The sequence below is a fragment of the Aquarana catesbeiana genome, linkage group LG06 (assembly GCF_042186555.1).
Source record: "Aquarana catesbeiana isolate 2022-GZ linkage group LG06, ASM4218655v1, whole genome shotgun sequence".
NCBI lineage: Eukaryota > Metazoa > Chordata > Amphibia > Anura > Ranidae > Aquarana > Aquarana catesbeiana.
Genome location: NC_133329.1, coordinates 261,743,623 through 261,756,454, shown reverse-complemented (window position 1 = coordinate 261,756,454; position 12,832 = coordinate 261,743,623). Strand labels below are relative to the sequence as shown.

General features: G+C 40.9%; 1 protein-coding gene across 3 annotated transcripts in view; it reads left to right on the top strand.

The window, feature by feature from the left end:
* Positions 1-12,832, top strand: part of HYCC2 (hyccin PI4KA lipid kinase complex subunit 2) — a 239,660-nt gene that overhangs the window by 795 nt on the left and 226,033 nt on the right. For 2 of the 3 annotated variants that reach the window (XM_073633246.1, XM_073633250.1), the window contains exon 2: positions 4,212-4,253. The exons of the other annotated variant lie outside the window; for it this stretch is intronic. The gene's annotated coding sequence lies outside the window, so the exon portion shown is untranslated. The remainder of the gene's footprint in view (positions 1-4,211; positions 4,254-12,832) is intronic. 3 annotated transcript variants of the gene reach the window in all.

The window sequence follows — 12,832 nt, the reverse complement described above, 5'->3', positions numbered from 1 at the left end:
TGACACAAGTGGATCGTTTCAGAGACTTCTGTTGAAGGGTCTTGTTGGGACTTTTTTTTTTTCTCAGTTAGCAGCTCCAGCCTATCAACTGCAGCCGCTGGTCAGTGTATTCTGACAGTACCGGGGTCCCACTGTCAGAATACATTGGCTGGGGGGGAGTTCTTCCATCCATCTAATTTGTGTGCCACTGGTTGAATGAAAAAAAAAAAAAAAAAGAATACTTCTCCTGCAGACATAATTCTACCTGACAGTCATGTCATTGTTCACTTTAAATACTGCATAATTGAAGACTGGTTTTATTTGTTGTGTTCTTACTCACACTGGGGTTGATTTGCTAAAAACTGGAGAGTGCAAAATCTGGTGCAGCTCTGCATTGTAGCCAATCAGCTTCTAACTTCACCTTGTTCAGTTAAAGTGGATGTAAACCCTCACATATACCCAATGAAGTGAACAGCCTCAGATGATACACAGAGGTACACCCTCAGTCAGTGGATGATACACAGAGATGAAACAAATCTCCCTACATAAGTTTTACACGCATATCTTCAGTCTTCCTCCTCAACATAGGCAGAGGAACGAAGATGCTTGCAGAGCTGTGAATAGACAAGCTCTCTGCTTATCTATCTCTAAGTTCCATCCCTGACACAAATTTCCAGATGCTTTTTCCATATTTGAGAACTTGTCAGAAGCTATCATGCTGATAACAGAGGAATAGAGCAGCAGAAATACACAGGACTTAGTGCTTTGGAGAGAGATAATTAAACACTGCAGATATATGTGGCTAGGTCAAATTTAATCAGGTTTTTTCATCCACTTTAAGCTTTGACCCCCCCCCCCCCCCCCAAAAAAAAAACCTAGAAGCTGATTGGTTTCTGTGCAAAACTGCACCAGATTTTGCACTCTCCCATTTTAGTAAATCAACCCCACTGTTTGTAAAATCCTCTTTAAAGTGATAGTAAACCGCTAAAAAAAAAAAACCCTGCAAAACAATGGGATAATGTGCTAACATGCATCGCATACTGGCACATGAAATACTCATCTTAGAATAAAGTCCTTCCAGCAGTGCCCGCTCAATGCTGAGTGGGCTGACATCTTCTCCCATCCTTTCTTCCGTGATCGCAAGCTTTGGTGCTGTGAGTGGCCGGAGCCGCAATTACGTCACTCCCTCGCATGCGCCCTTTGGTTCCGGCAAGAAGCTCTGAAGGTCCAGCATGGCATGCCGGACCTTCAGAGTGCATGCACCACTCATGTCAGATGCAGCATGAAAGGTGAATATTTCCTAAATGGCGCACATTTAGAAGATATTCATTTTACCTACAGATAAGCCTTATTACAGGCTTACCTGTAGGTAAAAATAACAAAGTGAGGTTTACAACTGCTTTAAAAGCTAAGTTTAACTTTGGGGAAAAAAATAATAAAATGCACATATTTTTGTAGAATTTTTATTTTTCCCCCATGGAGTCTGCAAAGCATTGCACCCTCAGTCAGTGGATCAGGCTCCTGCAAACACTCCAGCTTTCTTGCCTGTATCTCTGTTCAGGCTTCTGTTAGAAATCTGGAGGAAGTGTTAATAAACTACAACGTCACTCACCAGCACCCTACTAGTTCTCTGACAACTTCACACCATCTGCTGTGGTGGCAGACAAGACTTACAGTGACTTCATTCACAGATTGTTGTAAATGAATGATGTGGCTGTGCAGGTGGAGCCCTGCACAGCCACATCGATTTTAAAAAATGATGGTGGGTGTGGGAGAGGATCCCTGGAGAGAGGTTCTGGAATATGTTACACTCTAAATACAGGTGTACAATGCTCCAAAAGGTGAACTTAGCCCTTAAAGTGATATTCTTTGTTTTTATGTTTAAAAATAACAAACATGTTATACTTGCCTGCTCTGTGTAATGGTTTTGCACAGAGCAGCCCCAATTATTCTCTTCTGGGGTCCCCCACGAGCGCTCTTGCCCCCACAGCAGGCAGCTTGCTATGGGGGCACCCAAGCTGAGCCACTGCTCTGTGTGTCCATTCAGACATGGAGCTGTGGCTTGGCCCCACCCCCTCTCTCCTCATTGGCTCACTGACTTTGGCAGCAGCGGGCACCAATGGCACCAGTCCGGAGGGATAGTCTCGGGCAGACGAGGTTCTCTTGCAACATCGCTGGATGGAGATGGGGCTCAGGTAAATATTAGGGGGGCTGCTGCACACAGAAGATTTTTGGTATCTTAATGCATAGAATGCCTTTAGAACCACTTTAAACTTGTTGATTTACTTAGGGCTCGTTCACACAATCTATTGAGCTGCACAGATCTATGTTGGGACACATAGAAGACAACTGTTTCCTATGTGCCCTGTTCATGCCATAACAGTGTGGTGAGGTGCATAGAAAATGTATCCATGCTGCTTTTTAAGCAGAGCAACTCACCTCACCGCATGTCTCTGTAATGTGCTGCAATGCTCAGACTTGAATCAATTGTCATTCAATAAAACTCCAATAAAGTTTTCAAAAATAAATAAATAAACATTGTGATGCAACCATGTGTAAAACTTTCCCAACATAGTGGACACTAACTCAGCATTTTAGCATGTGGGCTATTGTGAACGATCCCCAAGCCCCCTCGCTTACCTGAGTGTTTTGTCTTGTGATTAATGAAGTATGACGATGCTCAAGACAAAGGGTCCCATTTTTCTCAATGGGCCTGTTCACACCTAAATGTGGTGTTGCTGTAGCCTTTCATATGAAGTTTAAAAGAGTCCATGAGCTTCTTCGAGGCCCAAATGGGGGCCCAAAAAACACCTTATATTTTTCAGGCTCTCCCATTTAAAAGTCCAAGGCCAAAAATGCGCAGATCTATTCCTGCACTACGTGTCTCCTGCACAAACGTAAACAAAAAAAAGCAGGTATGTTGGCATCCTTTCATTAATTAAATCTGGCTAAAATCCACTTTCCCGATGGGCTGTAAAGTCCTTTTTTCTGTATGTATATTTCTCCTGACACCAGCACTGCAGCTTAGATTGGTTCTGGCACTGGTGCCTTTTCTCCACGTGTGTGTGTGCAGCACCATGGCCTAAAGCCTCGTACACACGATCGGATTGTTGGCCAACAGATCATCAGACTTTTGTCCGAAGGGCGTGTGCCAAGAACTTGTCTTGCATACTAACGGCACACAATTGTTGGCCAACAAATCCGAACGTAGTGACGTACTATGTGGAATTTCAGCTCTTGAGCGCCACCCTTTGGGCACCTTCTGCTAATGTCATGTTTGGTGAGCATTGATTCCGAGCATGCGTGTTTGTACTTTGGACTTTTGTGTGATGGACTTGTGTCCACCTTCCATTTAATGTGATTATCTGTGAGGAGAATTTACTAAGATGAGCGGACAGAATCTGGATCAGCTGTGCATGGCAGGCAACCAATCAGATTCTAGTTTTCATTTTCAAAGCTTAACTAAACAAGCAGAAGATAGAAGCTGATTGGTTACTATGCACAACAGCTCTAGATTGTCTCTTCCTGTTTTAGTAATTTCCCCCTCGGTGTGCTTTGACATTATGGTTCTGATTGAAAAAAGCATGCAGTCAAGGCATACATAAATACTAAGTTGTGGATTTATTCCTGCTTTGACTAGCTTGGGCTTCTAGTCAGATGAAAACTGAAAATATAAATGATATGAAATATATTAAATGAGTGTCTTAAAGCTGATCTTCACTGCATTGGCACAAATCAAAAACACTGTTTAACTCATTTTTAATATTCAAAGCAACTCCCCAATCCATCCATGTCTCTATGCTTTACTTTGTTGAGAAATCACTTTGAAAAACGCCCCTCAGCATTTTTGGCCTTGGCAATCTTGCGTAAGGGCAAATGATTCATATAGCATTTACTTCCTGGAATCCATCTGCCCTTAGCTCATGTCTGCACGCAGGAGAGTGTGCTTAGCTGAGAAAACCCCTCATCCTCTCCTAAAGACTCCTGGAATGTTCATTGGGAGAATGAAGTTCCACTTTAATTTGAATAATAATGGCATTATATTCTGTGGAATCACCTTTTTCAAATGGAAACGTTATGAGGATCCCTTTGGATAAAAGTTCCAGTGAGAAATTTGTGCAGTGATTTGAAAATCAAAAGCAATTTATTGATAGAGGATGGATTTATTTTTATGGAATATTCTACTGAGTCGAAGTAAATCGCACCAGCAAACGCTGCCTGTCTTTCAACAGATGCTGTGTACTTCCAGGATGGCTAACGCGTTATATTGAAAGGTAAGCATTGATACGTGTTGCCCTCTGCATGGCTGCATTTATGTATTGTACAGTCAGACTGAAATCTGGAGGGAGTCATACTTTATCTTTTTTTTTTTTTTTTTTTGTAATTTAAGTGATTTCAAGTGATGCTTTAGACATGTTATCGCTAGTCTTATGTTGGCATATTATTGTCACTGGAAAGTATACATGCTTTAATGATCTGTTTTGAGCATCATTTGTATTGGTTTGGGTTATGTCCTTCATTGTCCTTGTGGAGGAGTATAGTGATGCAAGTGAACAAAAAACCTCTACTTTAGAAATAAGAGAAGACCTTGATATAACCGAGTAAAGCTGTATTGGGGATCTATACCTAGCAGGTTTATACAGGGTAAATGCTGGCATATGTAAGAGTTTAGATTTAGCAGGAATACATTTTTTTCCTATTTGCTGATGTATAAAGATTAGATTAAAGTGGAGTTATATACAGTATCTCACAAAAGTGAGTACACCCCTCACATTTTTGTAAATATTTTATTCTATTTTTTCATGTGACAACACTGAAGAAATGACACTTTGCTACAATGTAAAGTAGTGAGTGTACAGCTTGTATAACAGTGTAAATTTGCTGTCCCCTCAAAATAGCTCAACACACAGCCATTAATGTCTAAACTGCTGGCAACAAAAGTGAGTACACCCCTAAGTGAAAATGTCCAAATTGGGCCCAAAGTGTCAATATTTTGTATGGCCAGCATTATTTTCCAGCACTGCCTTAACCCTCTTGGGCATGGAGTTCGCCAGAGCTTCACAGGTTGCCACAGGAGTCCTCTTCCACTCCTCTATGAAGACATCACAGAGCTGGTGGATGTTGGAGACCTTGGGCTCCTCCACCTTCCATTTGAGGATGCCACACAGATGCTCAATAGGGTTTAGGTCTGGAGACATGCTTGGCCAGTCCATCACCTTTACCCTCAGCTTCTTTAGCAAGGCAGTGGTCATCTTGGAGTGGAGGTGTGTTTGGGGTCGTTATCATGTTGGAATATTGCCCTGCAGCCCAGTCTCCGAAGGGAGGGGATCATGCTCTGCTTCAGTATGTCACAGTACATGTTGGCATTCATGGTTCCCTCAATGAACTGTAGCTCCCCAGTGCCGGTAGCACTCATGCAGCCCCAGACCATAACACTCCCACCATCATGCTTGAGTGTAGGCAAGACACACTTGTCTTTGTACTCCTCACCTGGTTGCCGCCACACACGCTTGACACCATCTAAACCAAAAAGGTTTATCATGGTCTTATCAGGTTCCAGCAATCCATGTCCCTAGTCTGCTTGTCTTCAGCAAACTGTTTGCGGGCTTTCTTGTGCATCTTCTTTAGAAGATGCTTCCTTCTGGGATGACAGCCATGCAGACAATTTGATGCAGTGTGCGGCGTATGGTCTGAGCACTGACAGGCTTACTTCCTACCCCTTCAACCTCTGCAGCAATGCTGGCAGCACTCATACGTCTATTTCCCAAAGACAACCTCTGGATATGATGCTGAGCATGTACACTTAACTTCTTTGGTCGACCATAGCGAAGCCTGTTCTGAGTGAAACCTGTCCCGTTTAAACTTCTGTATGGTATTGGCCACCATGCTGCAGCTCAGTTTCAGGGTCTTGGCAATCTTCTTATAGCCTAGGCCATCTTTATGTAAAGCAACAACTCTTTTTTTCAGATCTTCAGAAAGTTCTTTGCCATGAGGTGCCATGTTGAACTTCCAGTGACCAGTATGAGAGAGTGAGAGCGATAACGACCTTGTAACACTAACGAGCCACATGACACTGGGGAGGGAAAATGGTTACTTGGGCCCAATTTGGATATTTTCACTTGGGGGTGTACTCACTTTTGTTGCCAGCAGTTTAGACATTAATGGCTGTTTGTTATTTTGAGAGGACAGCAAATTTACACTGTTATACAAGCTGTACACTCACTACTTTACATTGTAGCAAAGTGTCATTTTTTCAGTGTTGTCACATGAAAAGATATAATAAAATATTTACAAAAATGTGAGGGGTGTACTCACTCTTGTGAGATAATATAAATAAATATGACACCCTCGGTCTTCTAAATAATAACTTTCCAAAAAGCTAATTATATGCAAAGTTGCTGTCTTGTTTCAGTATTTTTCATTCAAACTAACCTTTAGTTTGGCTTGTCAGCACGCTCCCATCTTATCTTAATTGTGGGCATATGAAGCCCACTAGTGTCTTCTTCCGGGATAAGGTGCTGCTGGGGACCCAGCATGCACCTCCTGATCTTGCACATGCGCATAAAACATGTAACGAGGCGCACGGGTTGTCTCGGGTTGCCATCACAACAGTGGCGGCGGAGGAAGTTCCCGCCCTGTTGTAATGGCGGCCCAGAGGGAGGAAGAAAACACCATACACCCTAGCAACAATGTACAGAGAGCTAGGGAGAAAAAAAAATGCCCAATGATGTTTTAGTTTGCTGTTCAGAAACGGATCCTGTAAAGCTGTATATGTGGGTGGAACTCCGCTTTAAAGAGAATGATACCGTGATGAACATTGCATGCTTGAGTAATTTAATGGACAAGTGCCCAGGCCTCCAGTACACTCATTAGGCCTATTTCATAAAGTGCAGCAATCATCCTACATTGCTGTGGCTTTTGGGATTGGTGACTGCTCCTAGCACATCCATTATTGCTCTGCACAATGTCAGATGTTTGTAATGTTTTGCATTGGGAGAGTTTGGATTTTCAATGACTTTTTGTGCTTGCTGTTATATTTATGCTGTTTCCAAGTGCTATGTGTTTGAATTAATGTGGATCTTCACTGCATTTGCGCATCACAAACCAAAAAACACAATTTAATTATTTGTAATATTCAAAGCAAACTCTCCCATCCATCCATGTCTCCATGCTTTATTTTGTTGAGAAATCACTTTTTTAAAAACACCCCCTAGCATTTTTGGCCATGGCCATCTTGAGTAAAGGCAAATGATTTATGTAGCATTTACTTCCCTGAATTTATCTGCCCTTAGTACAAGCATGCATGTAGGAGAGTGTGCTTGGCTCAGAAAAACCCTCCTCCCCTTGTGAAGGCTCCTGGGATGTATGACATCCTTTGCCTAGGCAAGAAACTAGGAAATAACTGAAGAAATGTAAAACAAGAGTTTTAAACAAGTAAAAATGATGTACTTTCCTATACATTTGCTAATCCTAATTGCAAGTCAAAATTTGTGAAATTGGGGTGCCACGTCCCTACATATAATCTATTGTCAAAAATAAAACTATGGTAATGGCATGGGACTTTTGAGGCACAACATTCTTTTTTCTGTTGAAACACATTTTATTCATTTAAAAAAAAAAAAAATCAATGTTGATTAGGAGAGTGAAGTACCACTTTAAAGAGGAGGTCTAGCCCCCCCCTCCACAAAAAATGAGAAGTCAGCAGCTGATGACTTTTACTATATGGACACTTGCCTGTCAAGGGAGCCCACGATGTCTGCACCCCAACCGATCTTCGGATTGGCTGTTGGGTGCAGCCGGCGCCATTCCTGGTAAGGGAACCTGGCAGTGAAGCCTTTCGGCTTCACAGCCGGTTCCCTACTACGCATGCGAGAAGCGCATCGCAGTTTCTTATTGGCCCGGTGGTGGAGGAAGGAGGAGGGGCTGAACTTCTGCCGCCCCGTCTCACAGAAGTGGGGAACGGTACCTGTCAAAAAACGGCTGTATATGTGGGTGGATCTCCGAGAAGGAGGTGGATAAGCGGAAGTTCCATTTTGAGTGGAACTCCGCTTTAAAGCGGTAGTCTTTTTTTTTTTTTTTTTCCCTACACCTGTAAGGGAAAAGGCATAATGTTTATGGTTCCTCCCATAGCATACATTACATATAGCAATTACTGCACCTTTCAAGCTACCGGGCTTTCAGCCGAGAATCCCCTGTGCACATGCGCCGCTGTAGTTAGCGGCTCATTGCGAGGGGAATATCTCCTAAACCGTACAGGTTTAGGAGATATTTTTTTTACCTTTTTATTATAGGCTTCCCTGCAGGTAAAAGTTTAAAAAATAGGTATACAACCGCATTAAGTTATATTATGATTGTTTTTTTATTTTCATAGCTCTGTATTCATGCTTATAACCACACATACTACTTTGTATTGATATAAATTAATTGCTTGCATTATACTGCAAAAAGTCAAATTAACATCTATACAATTTTAGGATAGTCCTTGTTTTGATGACTTTTTTTGTTGTATGCTTTGATTAACATAAACGTTACTTGCTACCTTTTGTCCTTATTTCCTGTTGTGATGGAAAAATAGTTCAGAATTTAATAACATGGTAACAGTCCAATCTGTCAGTTGTATTGTTTCTGGTTGCTAGATGCTGTAGACTTGTTTGTTGTTTGTTGAGGAAGCCCTGCTGATAGATGTGACGATAACCTTTTTTTTGGAGTTGATACCTCTTTATGTATGCTGTGTCTAGCAACTTATGAATGAAATGTTTTATGTCCCAGGCTGACTGGATTCCTCACTCTATTTCAGCTGGTTTGCAAACCAAAGAGCAACCACAGGCGGAACACAACTCAGGAAAGTTCAATAAGCTGTTTGTTTAAGGCAGCATGGCATGTTTATGGTTCCTCCCATAGCATACATTACTTATAGCAATTACTGCACCTTTCAAGCTACTTAAACGCTATGGAAAATGTTTGCAATTTGTTTTTTAGGCATACAGCAGTTAAGACACATTGGTTTAAATTGCATTATATACAATTTTTTTATTTATGTATTTATTTTGCTTTACAAATACTTACTGGCAGGCTCCGATTTTGTAAAGTTCCCAGCCTGTTAGCTTGTGAAACACTTTCCAATATACCAGGTAGAGGGGAGCCATACTGAGGATTACTTAGACTGTAAGCTCTCACAAGCTACCCCTCCCGTTCTACTTGTATTGAGATGTGTTATAAATGTACTGCCACCCTTTTTACAAAAAATAAAAAAGCTGCACAAACCATTGATGTTATATAAATGTTAAGTATTTTCATGAAATTTGAAAAATGAGAACGCCTCCAAGTGAGTTTATTGCATTTGGAATGTAGATCACTCACAGTTGAAAGCTACATCAGAGGTAGCTGAGAGCCACATGTGGCACCCAATCCAATCCACTGCTTTTAGACCATTGCAGGAGATATTGGTTAATTTCAAAGGTTTTTACATAGCCACAGGGTTCAGAAATGCATCCAGTACTTAGATCTTCTTGGTATTCCATAGTGCCCGATGCTCTCCTGGCGTACTAGAAGGCTGACAGTTAAGATAATGACTGTGGTAAAGGTAGCTAGATACTGCAGTTTGTTTACTTGTTCTTTATGTTCATGCTTTGCTCATGTGTCAATGCCCTAATTTGTCCTGGGGGGCAATTACTAATAGCTGCAGGTATTATAGTTGACAATATAAGTTTATTCATTGTGATGTCCCCTGCTGGCATGCCTGGAGCTTCCCCCATCCAGTTTCTACATTTCCCCATAGTGGAACATAAGCCTATTCCAAAGTGCAATTTCCATTGCCATTGACAAAATGCCATTTTCGTCAAAAGACTAAAACTAAATTGAAATTTGACTTCAAAATTAACACTGGTCTGTAGTGCATGTTCATACCTGAATGTAATAATAAATAACTTATTAGATTTTTCACTCCAGCAGTATATAACAAGTTTGCAAATTGTAGAGAATTGTTAACTAATGCATTACAATTGAATGACACCCATTAGATTTTAGACGACTAAAATATACTGGAGATTTTAGTCCACTAAAACGTAGGACATTTTAGTCGACTAAAATGTACTAAATACGATTAAAACTAAAACAATTGCAGAAGACTAAAATGGGACTAAAACTAAAATGCCATTTTAGTCCTAATAATAAGACTAAAACTAAATTGAAATTTGCTGCCAAAATTAACACTGGTCACATGGGGTGCAGATTACCTATAGATATGTAAATAGCATAGTCATGAGAAGTTCAATAGTTGGTTCTGTTGGGGGATATCTGTAAAAAAAAAAGTATAGATGTAGATTGTATTATATTTTATGGTGTCGGCTTATTCTGCTAACCATTTCAGTTCTGCCTGGGATGCACACACATTTACTTTAAAGCTGAACGCCAGGCAGGTATAAAAGCTTCAAATTAATGCAGCTCTATACCCATTCTTACATCATTTTTAAAATGAGAATGGTGTAAGTACTTGAGTTAGACTTGGTATTAGCATTATGGAAATTCCTTGTGCAGCTGAGCTCAGACAGGGAGAGGGAGAAGCAGCACAGCAAGCCAGTAACCTGTGCTTTAGTGGACCAGTACTAACAGGAACATACTAAAAGGAGAAAGCTAAGTAAAAGAGATGAGATACCAGAACAACATATTTAAAGAAATGCTGGAAATGTTCAAACTTAGATGTGCAATCTGATAAAGGAAAACTTCATATCAGTTCAGTAGCTCAGGGAAGGAGGCTCCCACATAGCAAGGCTTCCCTCAATTGGAGTCCAACACTGGCTCAGACCATAGAAATACAGAAAGGAACTGCAGACCAAAACTGGTTGGAAGAGTTCAAGATTATTTTATCTGTTAGGTAAGTCATTTAAAAACAGCCAATGCATCTTTTTCATTGTTATGACTATATTCTATGTCTAAGTATGCATGCATGTGAAAACATACCTCACATTCTAGAAGAACATCATATAATAACTAGGGATGCACGGATATTCGTTTTTTGAGACCGAGTACAAGCACCGATACATTTTATTAAGTACTCGCTGATGCCAAGTACCGATACATATTTTTAGTGACATATGTGTGGTCCGGTTTTAACAGTGGGATTTCAGCCCCCTCCGGTATGCCTTTTGTTTAGCAGCTCAGATTCAGGTGAGAATTGTCAAATTGTATGACAATGGAAATCGCACCTGAACCATGCTCAGATTCGTACTGGACTCTTCTTAAAACGCACTGCGGCCGGCCTGCACATATGTGAACCGGGTCCTTTGAAAATGCTGCAGGTTCACATGTCATGTGAATCAGATGCAGTTCAAAATGCATTTTGTTCACATATACTGTATGTGAAGGTATCGGTTTTAGAATCGGAACATTTGTACAAGTACTCGCGCAAATGCTTAGTATTGGTACCGCTACCAGGATCAATGCAACCTTAATAATAACAAATTTGTCACATGAACTTCACTTGTCTTGATTGAATTAGAAATGTTAAACGATAAAATGATATACATAGTAAAACAGAAGATAAATAAAGTAGATGTTTAAAATGTAGAAATATACTAAATTCAGAAATCAAGCTGCTTAAACAGGCCTAATTGGTTACTAAAACACACTTGGAGACCTAAACACTGAAAGAAAACGAATTGGCTCCTAAAATAAGTGAACCCCCTAAAAAAAAAAAGTTGTTTCCTTTCATTTTTGAAGCATCCTATGGAGCGACCCTTGCATGCAGGGGCTTGGGTTTTGTCTTCCCATGCTGTAATAAATAAACACACACAGCCACATAGCCTAGGATGGCAATACACTCCCCTTCTCCTTCCTTCTCACCCCTACTTTCTCCAAGCTATTAGATGGGCTTGAGACTGCACTGTCCACGGTTTTTTGTGACGATGGGAAGTTCAGGGAAGCAGCACTGCGACAGCAAGAGCCGGTAGCATTTAAAGTTACTTGAAAGCATTGAAAGTGAACTGCAAGTGCTGGAGTACTTTAACAAATGGTTTACTGAGAAATGTCTTTTTTTTTTTTTGGTTTGATTTATATTCTTATATTTCACACCCACTCGCCTTCCTCATTGGTGGTCAGTGGCTGTACAATTTTTAATCCTCCAACATTGGTAGTCAGTGGCTATTTTACCTAATCGGACTCCCACACAGCTTTCTCTCCTACATCCAGCCAGGACTATATGTGTATGGTTTGGCAGACATCACTTTGCCCAACAGTACCAGCATTGTTGCAGTGCAAGGTGCTGGAACACAGAGCATCCCATCACCTGGCACCCCACTGCCAATCTACAGAGTGCCCAACAGATGGCAGACCCAGCCCACACAACAGATTAGAGTGCCACACTATATATCTTCTAAAGTAGAATATTTTAAATAATTGCAACAGTGCCCTAAACTCCAGTGGAAATCCTCATTGAAAGTAATGCAAAAAAGGTGAGCGTTGCTTTATCAGCCAATTAGAGGTTTGCTTTTGTTCTTTAAAGCGGAACTACACTGCATTTGACCACCAAAAACACTATTTATTACTTTTTTCAAATCAAAGCAAACTTGCCCATCCATCTAGGTCTCTTATTTCTCAGCAAAAATAAAGAACTTTGAAAAACACTGCCTGGCATTTCTGACGGTGGCCATCTTGACTAAGGGCAGATGATTCCTGTAGCATGTACTTCCTGGAATCCATCTGCACTTAGCTCAGGCATACAGGCAGGAGGATGTGCTTAGTTTAGAAAACCCCCTCCTCCCTCCTGAAGATTCCTGGGATGTATGACATCATGTTGGCCTAGGCCTGGAAACCAGGAAGTAACTGAAGAAATAAAAAAAAATATGTTTAAAGCAAG